The sequence below is a fragment of the Bos indicus genome, chromosome 22, assembly GCF_029378745.1.
Source record: "Bos indicus isolate NIAB-ARS_2022 breed Sahiwal x Tharparkar chromosome 22, NIAB-ARS_B.indTharparkar_mat_pri_1.0, whole genome shotgun sequence".
In the NCBI taxonomy this organism is placed as follows: Eukaryota; Metazoa; Chordata; class Mammalia; order Artiodactyla; family Bovidae; genus Bos; species Bos indicus.
This window is the reverse complement of record NC_091781.1, coordinates 30096813-30112349: the sequence shown is the minus strand read 5'-3', so window position 1 is coordinate 30112349 and position 15537 is coordinate 30096813. Positions and strand designations below refer to the sequence as shown.

Genomic DNA, 15537 nt, shown 5'->3' with positions numbered 1-15537 from the left:
TAGTTCTATTTCTATCTATTCATATACCTTTAACGGTCACCTGCTGCTGTACGAATCTCCCTGCATCTCACCATCCCTGCCGACTGTCCATCTTCCTGGCCAGCAGCAGAGGAAGGCCTGGCTCACAGAAGGACCGCACAACAACACACATGGCGATTTCAACTTAGTGCCGCCTTCTGCAGGCTCCCTGCTGTTAACATCATCTCGATCTCCAAATATTGAGACTGGCCCTCCCTTGGACCTTCTGTTCTCCCTTACACACCCCAGGTCCCAGCAGTCAAGATCTCTTTCTCAGGCACAAGACTTGGTAAGCCCATCCCACAAATAGAATTATATAGTTTTAGGGAGGTTTCAGACTAATTAGGAAAAAAAAAAAAAAGAATGGATGGAAAAAAGCAGTCTCCATAGATACAAGCTTTTCAACATACTGCTTTTCTGCTCTCTTGTTTTCTTACTCTGAGACTGTCAATGTAGAACTGGAATATCTTTATAAGTAAATTACGCATTCCACCCATCCTTTCACAACCCGATGGGTGACACCCAGATGGGTATTCTAAAGACCACAAAGCAGTGTGGAAGGTAGCTGGGACACAGAGCTGTCCAGGGGCGGGTAGTGAATGGAGCCTGAAGGTCGGTGCTACAACATGCTACCCAAAGTGCCACTGCATAATGAGATACCATCTTGCCTTCTCACAACTCATTTGTCTCTTCACTACTTCACTAAATTGCCTAAGGATGTGACTGTCATGCAGACAGCAGACAGGCAAAGATGGGAGCCAGGTCTCGTGCATGAGCAGATGCACAGGTTGAAGAAACAGCACAGCTTCCAGAGATGAAGTTTTCAAGGTGTGGTTATTCTTGGCCACCTGGGTGCTGCTTAGGACCATGGGCTCGTGGAGACAATGATGACCCTACACTGGTCCTTAGTAACACCAATGTGTGTCCACAGGCACAAAGATGGGGTGAGACAAAGCGTCAGGTCAGCAGCAATGGAAGGTAAAACTTCAAGAAAGGGTGAAGGGTGGGTCCAAAGGACACTGGATTCCATTTCCCTCAGCTAAGAACATTTAAAAAGAGCGGGGAGCTGTGGTACATATACACAATGGAGTATTACTCAGCCATTAAAAAGAATACATTCAAATCAGTTCTAATGAGGTGGATGAAACTGGAGCCTATTATACAGAGTGAAGTAAGCCAGAAAGAAAAACACCAATACAGTATACTAACGCATATATATGGAATTTAGAAAGATGGTAACGATAACCCTGTATGCGACACAACAAAAGAGACACAGATGTCTAGAACAGTCCTTTGGACTCTGTGGGAGAGGGTGGGACGATCTGGGGGAATGGCACTGAAACATGTATAATATCATATAAGAAACGAATCGCCAGTCCAGGTTCGATGCATGATACAGGAAGCTTGGGGCTGGTGCACTGGGATGACTCGGAGGGATGGTATGGGGAGGGAGTTGGGAGGGGGGTTCAGGATGGGGAACACATGTACACCCGTGGCAGATTCATGTTGATATGTGGCAGAACCAATACAACATTGTAAAGTAATTAGCCTCCAATTAAAATAAATAAATTTAAAAAACAAAATAAAAAGGGGGGGGGGGAAACCTACCACCTGATCCAGCAATTCCACTTCTAAGTACAGATCTAAAAGAATGAAAAGCAGGGTGTCAAAGGCATATTTGTATAATACACCCTATTTAAAGCAGAGTTACTAATAAAATCAAAAGGTAGAAGTAAACCAAGTGTCCACTGAAAGATGAATAAACAAAGTGTAGTATATACATATGCTGAAATAGAACTTAGCCCTAAAAAGGAAGGAAATTGTGATGCATGCTACAACATGGATGAACCTTGAGACATTATGCTAAGTGATACAAGCCATTCACAAAAATACAAATACTGTATGACTGCAATAATATGAGGTACCAAGAGTACTCAGATTCACAGAGATTTCAAGTCCAATTGCACTCATCTCACACGCTAATGATCTAAATTCTCCAAGCCAGGCTTCAGCAGTACGTGAACCATGGACTTTCAGATGCTCAAGCTGGTTTTAGAAAAGGCAGAGGAACCAGAGATCATATTGCCAATATCTGCTGGATCATCAAAAAAGCAAGAGAGTTCCAGAAAAACATCTATTTCTGCTTTATTGACTATGCCAAAGCCTTTGACTGTGTGGATCACAATGAACTGTGGAAAATTCTTAAAGAGATAGGAATACCAGACCACCTGACCTGCCTCTTGAGAAACCTATATGCAGGTCAGGAAGCAACAGTTAGAACTGGACATGGAACAGCAGACTGGTTCCAAAATAGGAAAAGGAGTATGTCAAGGCTGTATATTGTCACCCTACTTATTTAACTTATATGCAAAGTACATCATGAGAAATCCTGGGCTGGAAGAAGCACAAGCTGGAGTCAAGATTGCTGGGAGAAATATCAATAACCTCAGATATGCAGATGACACCACAGTTATGGCAAAAAGTGAAGAGGAACTAAAAAGCCTCTGGATGAAAGTGAAAGAGGAGAGTGAAAAAGTTGACTTAAAGCTCAACACTCAGAAAACGAAGATTATGGCATCTGGTCCCATCACTTCATGGGAAATAAATGGGGAAACAGTGGAAACAGTGTCAGACTTTATTTTGGGGGGCTCCAAAATCACTGCAGATGGTGACTGCAGCCATGAAATTAAAAGACAGTTACTCCTTGGAAGGAAAGTTATGACCAACCTAGATAGCATATTCAAAAGCAGAGACATTACTTTGCCAACAAAGGTTCGTCTAGTCAAGGCTACAGTTTTTCCAGTGGTCATGTATGGATGTGAGAGTTGGACTGTGAAGAAAGCTGAGCGCCGAAGAATTGATGCTTTTGAACTATGGTGTTGGAGAAGACTCTTGAGAGTCCCTTGGACTGCAAGAAGATCCACCCAGTCCATTCTGAAGGAGATCAGCCCTGGGATTTCTTTGGAAGGAATGATGCTATAGCTGAAACTCCAGTACTTTGGCCACCTCATGCGAAGAGTTGACTCATTGGAAAAGACCCTGACGCTGGGAGGGATTGGGGGCAGGAGGAGAAGGGGACGACAGAGGATGAGATGGCTGGATGGCATCACCGACTTGATAGACATGAGTTTGAGTGAACTCTGGGAGTTGGTGATGGACAGGGAGGCCTGGCGTGCTGCGATACATGGGGTCACAAAGAGTCAGACACGACTGAGCAACTGAACTGAACTGAAAGTCCAATTGATTGCCAGGAGATGGAGCAAAGCGACAATGGGAGCTATCGTTTAATAGGTTCACAGTTTCAGTTCTGCAAAATGAAAAAGTTCTGGAGATACAACAATGTGACCACACTGATACTTCACACTACAGAGCTTCACACTGGTGAAGACAGTACATTTCTTATCACATGTGTTTTACCACCATGAAAACTCTTTACAAAGAAGGAAAAAAAGTCTTGTATAAATAAACAGCCCCAAGACCCTCTCCATCGTATTTTAAACTGGAATCAGTATCAGACGAAAAATCAAGAAAATGACCAAATGTAGGTCAGGAATTCTTCCCTGTGAGATGTTCTAGGATTTTAATAAGTCCTGGTTGATGGCTTTCTTAAAGCCATGTTCCCTGTTGCAAACAGTATGAAACCATTTTTTAAGCTGCTTCTTGTGTATTCTTTTCCATTTTCTAAATTAGAGACTTAGCTTTGCAGTGCTTCCGTCAGAATAAATACCTTCACGAATCATGTTGCTCCTCCTAGACAGACTAAAGATCAGGACTAACTCCGTCCTCCCAGGGGACGTATCTGAGGACAGTTCTGGCTGTCATCCTGTGGGGGGCAGGAGGGAATGCCACTGGCACCTAGTGGGCAGAGGCAGGGATGCTGCTGCACATCCTATGAGGCACAGCCCCCACAACAAAGAACTTTCTGGGCCCAAATTTCAAGAGCACCTAGGTTGAAAAACTGCTTTCGATTGGCCTGGGAGTTCAGAGACCAAGTTTGTGGTGTGTTTTGTTTTTTCTGTTACACCTGCTTTCAAGCAGACAGTAGAGTAAGTGGCTACTGAACTGCCAGACACCATGCTAAATGCTCTCTCTGTGTTACTTCATTACGTCATTCATTACTTCACTCTTAGAAGTGTGACAGTACTATAACCCCAGCTTTACTGGGGAAAACACATTGGCCAAGGTTAAGAATGTGTCCAAAGTCACAGTTCCTAGAGGAATTTAAATAAGTTCGGAAGACCTCTGGAGGGGTGTTCTTACTTCTCCTGCCTAAACCCTCACATTTTCAGACTCAGTGAGAAGCACATGTCAATGGACAAATGCTCAACAAGACACACTGTGGAGGAGGCTGGCACCAGGAACCATGAAACCAGCCAACTCCCTTTCCCACCCGAGTCCCTCAAGCATCTTGGCAGCCTGTCAACCCTACTCAGACTATGGAAGAACTTTGGGATTTAAGGGGGAAACTTCACCAAAAAAAAAAAAAAAAATTGTTTTCTATATTTTATAAAGGTTACTGTGCTTCATACATGACAAAATTCTTTCATATTCTCCAATGTTATTTGTATCAAGATGATCTTAGGTAAGTTACAAGTGCTATCTTCCCCAGAATCTTCCAACTCAGAAGTCACTCCTAAACAACTCCAAAGGATTCCCAAATGTGAAACATCTCAGGAGGCAGATATGGATACAACTCTAGTGACTGTCTCTGCCTATAATAATATTTTCCTCTTGAGTCATCTGGAGAACTCCTATTCATCCTTCAAAACCCTGCTCAAGCATGGGGTACCACTTGTGTGAAACTCTCTATATGTGCCATGGGACCCACATTTTGTCATTCCTTCTGCACCAGTTCCCACTGCAATGGGCTTCCAGTCTACACATAGTTTCTCTGTATAAACCATCAGCCCACTCAACTATAAGCTCCTTGACACAAGGACTGCATACATCTTTGTAAACACTTTGTCAATAGACCTTTAAAGGGGTGGGAAATGAAGACTGTCACCTCTATCTGCCATATTCTGCAAATAAAGTCCATCAGCTTAAAACCACATCCAATCACTAACACCTTTCAAAGATGGCTACACACCTTTAGAAACCAAAAAATAATGGATGAAGAGATAAGTCAAAGACTGGGGGAGACATCTACAGGAGAACATTCGCAGCTTCCTCTGAATATTGACAAGGTCCAAGAAATTTGGCAGACTGACAAGAGTTTCTCAAAAAGAGGGATGAATTTCTTAGTTGCAGAAATCAGTCACAAAACTCTCTTGCAATGAGTTGGGCATCTGGGACAGCTGGGGAAATGTACATGGGTGTCAAGGTCCTCTTTATTGTCAGTCTCTTCATGAATTAATTAGCTGTGGCCTCAACAAATAAGCACTGCTTCCTCCATTCCATGATTTTTGCCTTTTTTTTTTTTCCTAAAGAATCAAGAGCCACTCCCAAAGTCAGGGTTTATCAGAGATCCAGGAGCACTCCATCAGAACCATTGTGGGGAGGGAAATGGTAGAAAGGGATGCTTGCCCCTCTCCTTGAAAAATAAAGAATGCAGATTCTCAGATCCCACTAGCAACATACAAATCGGAGCCTCTGGGTGTCCAGCTCAAAGATCTGTCCTTTAAAAGCCAACGAGCAAATTCTGATGTACAGTGAAGTCTAAAAACCACAGTTAAGTATGAAGTTCACAAGCATTAGTGACCATTTAGAACCACATAGAGGACTCATTAAAACACAGATTTCCATGCTACACGGGCCTCTCTGACTAGGTCTCCGCTGGTACTCCAGAACCTGCATCTCTATTAGTCCAAGTGAGGCTAATGGTGCTGGTGCCTCAGGCCTTAAAAGATGTAATAAGAAGGGAGCTGAGCCCCTGATGGAGGGAGATTTCATTCCCATCTTATATCCTTTGGTAATGTTTCCTCATCTTCTATGTATTTTTTAAGTAAGAAATGAAGGGTATCTGTGGGTTTTGAGAAAATTCTCTACTATTACAAGGTCTTCTGAAGACTTAAGAAAATACCAAAGTAAACTCCACAATGGAATCCCGTTTCCTTCATCACCCTTCTCTTCCAACATTCTACAAGACTCGAAAAAGCAGGAGGCACCCCAAACTTGGAACCCAGAGTTCAGCACTCAGCTTCAGAGCGGCTTCAGCAGCCTCAGGCCAACTGGATGTAACTCAGATACTTGCTTCCTAAGCACTGCTGCCTCTGAATTTGCCTCAAAGTGATTTCTCTCTGAAACACCCAGTACAACATCCTTAGTTGGCACTGGTTTCTGTTAATGAGTAGAATGGCCCGCGCCAACCACAGCTTACAGCACGTGCAGTCGGCCCACTTCCCTATTTTAGATGCCTAATGATTATCACAGCACCTCAACACATCTGGGGAGCAGGGCCCGCTGGTGGCCTGCCGCTCTTTTCTAGGCCCTCCTCCCATGGTGCAACTGGCACACCCTCCAAGCACAGACAGGTTACCTGTGTTGCTCCATGTCAGTGTGGAGGCCTCAAACAATCAAGGATTTCTTTTTTTTTTTTTTTTTTGGAGAAATGATCAAACCCGGGGGTGGGGACAGAACTTCCTGCAAGAAACCGCATCCTGAACAAGCATCGCCACGACTCACTGTAAATAAATACTCCCCCCTTGCAGCACTTCCGTCAACTGTCAGAGCCCTGGCTCCAATCGTCTTTCAAGTCCAAACAGGAAAGGGGAGAGAAGAGCGTGAGATGGCAGATAGGAGGTTTAATCTGCTTCTCACTGCAGTTTTCACTGGTGGGGCGCTTCCAATTCAGCAGGGCTGCCAGCAGCCTGGAATTGCTCCTGGACCCCACTTTTTCCTGTTAACCTTCATAATTGTATTATTATGGGCCAGCCCGCAACTGGCCTACCCAAGGAAGAGGAGTGGTGGCTCCTTCCCTGGATTAGATAAGCAGCCAAAATCGCACAGGCCTGCTGCAGACAGAAAGGCCATGGGCATTCGCCAGGGATGCTCTGTACATGCTGCCACTGTAGCGCAGCCTGAGGGACAGAGGAGGGGGAGATGGCCTGGGGCTGCAGGGTAGCAGGGTCAGGAAGGAAACAAGCCGGTGACCTCAATTTTCTGGAAAAGGAATCTGAAGGCTATCCCTTTCAAAGTGCATCATGCAGCTGGGGAAGGGAGAGATGATGTATGAAAGGCCATCACTCATCCCATTAACAGCGGTGGTGACAATTTCTTGAGTACAGACCATGTGGCAGGCACTCAGGGGCTTTAACATGCCTCTTCCCCTACTTCTTCACTATGGCACCTGAGAGGCAGGCACTGTAACGCCACCACCACTTTGCAGGCAAAGAAACTAAATTTGGGAGAGCTAAAGAAACACAGGCTAGCTCACAAAGAGTACATGATAAAAGCAAGACTCAAACGCACATCTGTTTGAATCAAGGCCACTGCGGATGGCTGGGAAGAGCGTGCACTGCCCAACTCAAGAGGGTCCATGGCAGTCCCCGGTGTTAGGGTCAGAACCAGAACACGGCTGATAAAGAAGACATCTCATCCAGGTAACAGACTGCTTCTTGAGGTTTCTGAAAAAGAAAAATGCTCCATCCAGAAAGCTTCTCAAGATGTTCTAAGATTCTAGTAGAGGAGAGTTTGCAAAAGAATGGATACATCTATGTGTATGGCTGAATCCCTTTGCTGTTCACCTGAACAGCATTGTTAATCGGCTATACTCCATTACAAAATTAAAAGTTGAAAAAAAAAAAGTTCTAAGATTCTAAGTTTGAACTCCATGGTATTTTACAAAGTCAGTTCCCCCTTTCATAAGGGCCTCTCTCAGTCTCATTCCCTACGGTTCTACTTTCTCCTCTGCATCTGTGTCATGGGATCAGGCCACAAGCCTGGTTTCACAGAGTACTGAAAACACCCATGCCTGGTATGTCAGAGGCACTCAAACAGTATCTACTGAAAAGAAGTGATGCATGGATGAATTCAGGTATTCAATGTGGACAATGTGGTTGCCACAGGGAGAAACAGAGGACAGCTCTTGCCTTTCTGTGAGAAGCCTGGGCCCCACAGAGAAATGGGGGCTGTGGAGACTGGCTTCATGAGCTGCTGCCACTCATGGGTACTTAATGGTTTTAAGTCACTGGGGAAACACAGGCACTGGCATAGTGATGCTAGTGGCTCTGGCTGCAGATGGAGGTACTATAATGCACTGCTGGCAGCCCAAGAGGAAGCAGGGAGGGTGATGAGCAGGAACCAAGGAGTGGGTGAAACCTCATAAACTCTTCGCAGACAGGACGTGGCCCTGGAGCCTCTGCCCCAAAGAGGGAGGCACCAGGCAGCTTCCCCGAGGCACACAGGGGTGGAGCCGGAGACAAGGAACCCACTGCCACACACAGGAAAAAAAAAATTAAATTAATAAAAGTAAAAGTGAGGCATCCCATGGAGCAGCAGAGTGTAATTAAAACACTGTAATGTCTCAGAGGTTTCTATGAAGTCATGTTCTTACAGTTCACTTGTAAGAATTTAAAGACAAAATTATATGCCTCGTAATTCTCCAATGAGTATGTTTTTCTATGGGTCCCCTTGTTTATATGAGATCCACAGCTTCCAGAAAGTTTAAATCATTTAAGGGATTAAAAAAAAAAAACTGACACTTTCCAGAAACCTCACTGCACATGCCTCAGTAGGAACAACTGTCAAGACTGATGCTGTCTACACTCGTTGTGTGGTGGTCCACACACTTCAGGACACACTTGACCAGGGCTGTGAAGCCAGATATTCACAGGGGTCAGGCAACTGCATCAACAAATGAAGACGACAGGGAATCAAACACCAGGAAGTGTGGGAAAGCAGCCCTAACTGGACAGCTTGACAAGCCCCATCCAAGTGGGCACCCGTGTCTCAGCCTGGGAGAAAGGCTGGTGCTTCCACATCTTTTGATTTGTGAAAAGAAGCCAGAAATCTGGGTTTTGCAAAGGAAACCTCACCAAACTAAAGTGATAAATTCAAATATTTTACATAGAACACCATAGAAATCAAAACTTATTTGTGGCTTGAATACCTGTGTCTACACGTATGTCAACCACGATTGCTATTTATACCTCACTACCATATGAGGACCAGGTCCTCAGCATCAAATATTACCAAGTTATTATCAGCATCAAATATTACCAAGCTTCCCCAAAGAGCATAAAGAGAAGAATGCCCATTTAACAGATGAACAAACTGAGGCAGGACAGTACCTTGGCCATGATCAGCAAGGAGACACCAGGAGGTTAGGGTCAGATCCAAATGGGAATCACTGTAGCCCAAAGAGGAGATTCGTGAGTGGCCTAGTTCCAGAATGCCACTTGCTCCATTGTCCATTATATATTTCATTTGTCGAGAGTTGAAACCATCAAGGTCTGTGTTCCAGTTGCCCCTTAGAAACTCAGAGGAACTACCAAAGAAAAGTGTGGACAAGGCCTCATGCCAACAGCAAGGTTATTAAGAGGAAAGCCAGCCATGCTCCAAGTGCTTTACCTGTTAAGATGGAGGTTGTAACTTGTGAACAGGCTCCTTCTAAGAGAATCTAGCCTTTTTAAATATGTTTCTATTAAACTTGCATACTAACCAGAAAGGTGGTGGGGGTGGGAGGGAGGTGGCTATCCGTTTCTCTCCCTTTTGTCCTATTCAGGATCACAGAGAAATTTCAGTGCTTTGCAATCAGCCAGAAATAAGCATAGACATGTTCTAAGAGAACCTAATGACTCATTCTTCCAGTTTTCTCCAATCGATTTCAGCTTTTAGGAAAGAGGCTTCATTCATTCACAGTACCAAACCTCATGGAACCCCTAATGGTTTCAGGGATCCAAAGAGCGCTTTCCTGCTAAGTAATGCAAATGCTGCCAGCCTTTGGGGAGGGGGGAGGAACCCCAGTGTAGAATCAGGCTCCTTCTAAAGACTTCTTAGTGACTGACAGTTACCTCCTGCTCTACCAGCAGAGCCTTCTTCCTTGGCCAGACTTAAGGATTCCCACTGCTTCTCTTCTGCTTGCACACTCCTCTGTGGATGGCTTCTGCAAATGGACAAAATCTGCAAAATCTTGCTCCATTAAGTCTTCAAAAACTTAGTGTGGCCACTGAACGCCTTAACAGTTCTGCAAACGAGGGCTCAATTTGTAAGGATAAGCAATAGTACAAAGGAAATTCTGGTACCTCTTTCAAAAGGCAGACCGTACCTATAATAATATCCCCGGACAATCAACAGAAGGGTTATGCAGTGGTGAAGACCACTGGTATTAAGGGTTCAAGAGCCAGGCTCTGTTGTTTCTGAGCTGTGAGCTTGGGCAAATGATTTCATTTCTCCAAGCGGTGATTCCCTCATCTGTCAACCAGTAGGTAATAATGACACCCGCCAAACTAGGCTTTCCTGCGGATGAAATGGGAGGAATTCAAGGGGGGTTCTTCCTGAGAATCCCCTGACTAGTAGGTAGGTGGTGGCTGTAGCGCCAGAAACAAAGATTGTTCTCATCAACTGCTTTAATGTGCCGAGTTAAGGTCTCTGCTTTGAACACGAAATTACCACTTCCACAAATTTAGAGCCAAATAATTGCCAAGTATTAATCCTTTGAAACCTGCTTAACAAACTTCAATTTGGCAATGCCGGCACGTGTCTTTTTAACGGAGGGCACTTGCAACTGTATCACTTAATAAGGTGTGTGGTGTGTAAGTCTGCTCACGAATGTCAAACTCCAGCTCCACTGGGATCAAAGGAAAAAAATACATGTCATGACTAGACCTGATGCAAAATTGCATTTTAGTTCAGACGCAGCATGCTTGCCAATTCGGGGAAACTGCATGGAAACAGGAATCAAATGATATTGTATAATCACTCTCTTCATTTATTTAATTTCGGTAAGACAGGGGAGGTTACACCAATAGCAAAAAGGTGGATATGCGTCACTTAGAGCGAGTATTTTTTTACTGTAAAAAAAAAAAAAAAAAAAAGGCAACCCAAATACACCTTTTAAAAGTGTTATAACAGGGCCCAGAACTCAAGAAAGCAAGCCAGGGGCCTCAAGTTCAAAATGTAAGGAGGCATTCATTCTCAGAGTCGTCCAAGTTCAAGGTTTCAGCACCTGTGCGTGTGTTCCTCCTTAAACGTTGTACTCTGGGCAACTAGCTTGCTTCTTTTTAGTACAGTGTTAAAGATACATGGGAGTGAAATGCGATTCTCACGCATTTGTGTGTGGCAGTAACTTCCAAGGAGGAATCACAAGGTAAACTGATGGCTAACACTATAACATCTCTCTCTCTCGAAAATCAAAATCAGAACTGCGTGGCTGGGAGCAGACCAGGCAAATTTCCTTGAATCTTACCGAGTTCAAAGGCAGCTTTTTGCAACTTTGTGAGCACTTCCTTTCATCGGCCCTAAACAACCCTTTCCCCTCCTGTCTCAATACAAATTAGGATTAATTCCAGCAACAGCAGAAAATTCCACTCTCAGATATCAACTTTGCCCCAACCTTACAGAATGAGGGGGTGAGATATGAAATTAAAAGGGGCCATTTAGACATTATGCAATCTGACCACTCCAATTGAGGACCCCTTTTTCCTTCTAAAAGCTGCCTGTAAATGAATCATTGTTTGATTAGATAAATATTCATGGAGTTTATTTTCAGAAAAACTAAACAATAATAAAGTATAACTAAATACATTCTAACAGAGATCTATGGAACACGGGTAAAGAAAAGTTTTACAAATCTCAGGGAGGTAACATCAACCTGAAAGCTGGCCTTTCTTTCAAGTTCAGCATTAAAGGAAAAGGGGGGGCTTGAAAAACACAAACCCCCTCAGGGTTCGAAATGTCCTTTCTGGTTTTCTGTTTTAACCTCACAAAAACCTCATCTACAAATAAACATGTTTCTAAATACTGACTACATTAGAACAAGGGGTAGGAGGAGGACAAAGGAAAATCACACCTGCAGGCTGGAGTCAAACTGCATATATATTCCTAATTTTGATTATTCAGCCAAAACCACTTTGGTTAGAAATGCCAAACCAATGAATTCAAAACTAAAAAGTTACAGGTATTTCTTGACCTCCACCCTGGCAATTTTTAGCAACGCTTCATTCACAAATTTAATAGAAACACTGCACATCGATAAAGAACCAGGGCAGCAAACGCAAAAAACATGGCCCTCCCCAACCAACCTTCTATATAACCTCATCAGAGAACTACCAGCTCATCGCCAATGAACACTGCTCTCCAACCCCATATGAATGGTCATATCAGCTGCCCAAGGCAAATGCGTGCATGATTCTATACACACTCCCGAGCAATGAAACAAGCCAGTGTGTTAGGATGTGTGAAGCCCAGACTCTCTCTTATTTCTGAAAAGAAGAGCTCATGGTGTCTAGTGCACAGAGATATTCTTGATTCACCCTCCCCTCTCTTTTCAACAAAAACTATCACCTTATGTTGATCTGGAACAAAATCAAAAAGAATGGCATTAAGACTACTTTTCTTAAGTTGAAAAGGAGTGCTTCACTGTCAATTCCAAATAATCTGTATTTCATTATGAATTATTTTACATGTCTACATATATGAGATTTCTTGCTAGTAGTATGCTAACAGTTTTTATGGAGGTGTAGTTTACATAAAGTTTATATACATATCTTATGTGTTAGAGATAAATTGATTTTGACAAATGTGTACAACAGTGCAAGTGAAACCCGTATTAAGACAAAACATTTTCTATCACTCAACAAAATGCTCCACCTGCCGTTTCCCATGGTAGGCAATCACCATCCTGGTATTTTTCAAATCCTTGGTTTCTCATCACAAGGAAAAAAAATTTTTTCTTATTTCTTTAATTTATATCTACATGGGATGATCAATGTTTCCTGAACTTAGAGGCAATCATTTTATGATGTATTTAAGTTAAACCATTACCCTGAACACCTTAAACATATGCAGTGCTATATGTCAATTATATCTCATTAAAACTGGAAGGAAGGAAAAGAGTGACATAAGATCTCATCTTAAATCTAAATTCAACTTCATTTGAAAAAATAACAAGTGATATAACAAGAGAATCATTTTTTCTTCTTTGAAGAGAGGGAAGAATAAACAATTTTATGGAATATTCTTTTTTTTTTTTTGGAGACCTAATTATACACTAAGCAAGAAGTAATTTTTCCCTCCTGCCTACATTTTATGTTTGGGGCTCTTCCATTTCATGTCCCTTGACACCTTTTCCAATAATCCATCTACTTGATATTGGAAAGCCTCACATGAATAAAACTTTATGGCACTACAGGCGTTTAGCCTTCCACTGACATTCCTGGCCTGTTCAATTCTGCAATTCAATCAAAATCAAATCTCAAAATCCTCTTGTCAGCCAGCACTGCTTTCATATGCCCGAGCCTTGTGTAAGGATAACTGCATCCAATCTTCCCCCCAAGCAGTGCTTATATTGTTTTATTACAGTTCAATGAGTGGAGTTCAAAATTACATGCAGCTGCCTACTACTGTGGTCGGGCTGTGTGACGCATGGACACGAGTATTGCCCACCAGGCCTGAAATCATTCACTTACTGGCCGGCCAGAAAGACGGGGAGCCCTTCTTTGTATGGAAGGACGTTCTGTCTGCTAGATCTAAAGAGGGTGATGTTAACAGATCAGTCCCTTTATAAAAGGATTGTGAAAGCCGGTGAAATGAGACTCAAATGTGCTCAACGTTAAGCATGTGGCTGGAGCACATAAAAGCAAAGATAAACCTCAACATGCACTACTTATTCTCAGAAAGCTTGTGAAGGAAGATAAAGAGATCCTGAATAAAAAGGCATCTTAAAGAATTTTTATGTGTTTTAAATGATGGGGCTTCACTTAAATGGGCTTTTTTTTTTTTCACACCCCCAATAATCCTTTCATGGAAACAAAAAGACAAAACATGAAGCCAATTAAATACAATTGAACTGGAAGAACAATACAGTAATTAAAACACCGATGGTGTGGAAATGCTCAGGATAAGTAGAAGGCAGAGTCAGGAAGGTATGGGGGGTACACTGCCTTTCTGTCACTGGGACAAACATATCAAGTGGTCAGCCTCTATGTTAAAAACAAACAAAAAAGGAGAACATATTGGAACCACAAAGGAACACAAACTGGGTCTCTCATGTGTGAGCACTGACAAATGGGGGGAAAAAAGTGGTCCAGCTAGAAGAATTGCCAAAATCCCAAATAAAAATGTATGTGCTAACTCCAGGCTACCTCCAGGTTGGTAATTCCACAGGCAAAACAATAGGTTTCTGGGGTGCAGCTTTCCAAGAAAAAAGAATTATGCTGCTCTCATTTACGAAGGCGTGCATCTCCTGTGTAGGTGGTCACACACCTCTCTGTGGCAAAAGTCGGTGCCCATAGCGTAAAGATATGTGTGCAATTGCAAAAATGTTACCTGCTAGGTCTCTGAAATCAAGCACGCTTGGAGCCCCCAGAAGGTGAACTGATATCCATTTCTAATACCTACCACCCTGTATCTTTTGAAATAGTGTCATCAAAGGGAACTCTAAAGAACACGAAAAACTCTCATATACTGAAATACCTTACACAATACGGAAATTAGTCTCAAGACTAAATAACTCAGAAGTTTAGTTTTTCTTTTGTTTTCCTTTACCTCTCCCGCACTCAAGTCAAGGAGGCAAATGTTTTTATTCTGCAGCAGCTTTGTTTAATGTAAACACCTCAGAAAATCAGGTGATTTCCATGCAACAATACCTTATTTTTCAATAACACGAGCAGATCCAAAGAGCAAGGCAAGAGAGGAAAAATTCGGAGTTGGCACTATAGCAGATGAGCTGCTAGATGTAATTTTATTCTCTCTGGGATAAATGATGAGGTTTGGGCTTACTGACCCAAAGCAGGCTCATGTTATATTTGAATATCTGAGAGGGCTGAACTTGGAGGGATGAGGCACACATTTTTGAATGTGGACACTGCTTTGGTCAAGACCTGTTATTCTCTGATGGTCACAGAGCAGGAGCACCTGTCTCCTGCCCATGTCAACTGCAGTGAAATGTTACCATTTGATAGCTTTTCAATCGCTGAGAAAATCAGCTGATGTTCCCAGAAAATGGAAATGACTTCCACATACTGGCTTTTTCTCCTTTCCCCTTTCACTCAGTGGAGTCCCAATGGGTAAGACAGACGCATCTCCAAAGGACTCCTAAAAGTCCACTCTGTTTGCTGGCATTTCTAGAGAATTCAGAAAACCTGGCAATACAGCCCAAAGTCCTGGCAACAAGTGGACAGACTGATCGGCAGTGTTGTCTGGCTCTCCACTCTCCCCACCAAGTCCGCCGACTTCCTCGTAAGTACCTGTGTGGCCCCGTTTGAGTGTGAGACTCTCGGGGCACATTACTTCTAGGGCCAAAATTCTACGATTCTAACACATTCAGTGGTGTCTGGGTAAGTATCACTGAATGTTCCTATACTGCCTACTTCTTACCTTCCTAACAGGAATCAGGAGAGGAATAAGCATGTACAGAGG

At 43.0% G+C, this 15537-nt stretch overlaps 1 protein-coding gene across 14 annotated transcripts in view; it reads right to left on the bottom strand.

Annotated features, from left to right (window-relative positions):
- Nucleotides 1-15537, bottom strand: part of FOXP1 (forkhead box P1) — a 625482-nt gene that overhangs the window by 474435 nt on the left and 135510 nt on the right. The window lies entirely within an intron of this gene.